Raw genomic sequence first — 1,232 nt, forward strand, 5'->3', positions numbered from 1 at the left:
TAGCAGTAGTGGTGGAGGTGGTGGTGGTGGTAGTGGTGGCGGTGATGGTGGTGGTGGTGGTGGTGGTGGGTATCCAGTATTCGTAAAATATTCCTGGGTTGTGTTCACGTAGTAATACCTGCAGAGAGAGAGAGAGAGAGAGAGAGAGAGAGAGAGAGAGAGAGAGAGAGAGAGAGAGAGAGAGAGAGAGAGAGAGAGAGTTGGGTATTAGTAGGGATTATTTTCACGTCTTGTTCTCTCTCTCTCTCTCTCTCTCTCTCTCTCTCTCTCTCTCTCTCTCTCTCTCTCTCTCTCTCTCTCTCTCTCTCTCTCTCTCACACACACACACAAAAGACTATAAGTGCGAAACATATTTCTTTATTCAGTCTTTTAGTTTAAATCTCTCTCTCTCTCTCTCTCTCTCTCTCTCTCTCTCTCTCTCTCTCTCTCTCTCTCTCTCTCTCTCTCTCTCTCTCTCTCTCTCTCTTCCCCTCCACAATCAACTTCCAACAAACTTTTTCTGCCTTTCTCTCCATCTCTCCATCCCTCCTCTTTCTCCTTCTCCTCCTCCTCCTATTCTTCTTCTTCTTCTTCTCTTCTTCTTCTTCTTCTTCTTCTTCTTTCTCCTCCTCCTCCTCCTCCTCCTCTTCCTAATATATACAATTCTTCCCTAATAGCTCCTTCACTTCATTCTTCTCCTCCTTTCCTCCTCCTCTTTTCCTCCTCTTCCTCTTATTCTAAAATCTCTTCTTCTTTCTCTGTTTCTCTCTTTCTTTTATTGTTTTATTTATTTATTTATTCTTTTCACTTCTTATCTAATCTTTCTGTCCTTCTTTCTTTTTCTTGAATCTCCTCCTCCTCCTCCTCCTCCTCTTCCTCCTCCTTCCACTTTAATCTTCTGTCTTCCCTTCCCCTTTTCTCCTCCTCCTCTTTCTCCTCTTCTTCCCCTCCTCGTCCTCCATCTTTAATCCCTTCCTCCTGTCTTCTCTATTCTTAATCTCTTCTCTCCCTTTCGCCCTCTTCTTCCCCTTGCTCTTCTTCCTCCTTCTTCGATAATTTCTTTGTTTATCCTGCTCTCTTCCTCCTCCTCCTCCTCCTCTTCCTCTTTCATTTCTACAATCACTAACTTCATCTATTTTCCTCCTTCTCCTCCTCCTCTTCCTTTTCTCTTTGTCTCTTCTCTCTCTTAAAAATCCTTGTTTCTTATTCTTTTCTTCTATATTTCACTTGTTCTTCCTCCTCCTCCTCCTCCT

General features: G+C 43.3%; 1 protein-coding gene across 1 annotated transcript in view; it reads right to left on the reverse strand.

Annotated features, from left to right (window-relative positions):
* The window catches only part of LOC135093389 (ADAMTS-like protein 5), a 57,148-nt gene continuing 55,916 nt past the window's right edge, over positions 1-1,232 (reverse strand). The window contains exon 11 of the mRNA XM_063992641.1: positions 1-118. The gene's annotated coding sequence lies outside the window, so the exon portion shown is untranslated. The remainder of the gene's footprint in view (positions 119-1,232) is intronic.

This window comes from Scylla paramamosain, chromosome 43, assembly GCF_035594125.1.
Source record: "Scylla paramamosain isolate STU-SP2022 chromosome 43, ASM3559412v1, whole genome shotgun sequence".
NCBI lineage: Eukaryota > Metazoa > Arthropoda > Malacostraca > Decapoda > Portunidae > Scylla > Scylla paramamosain.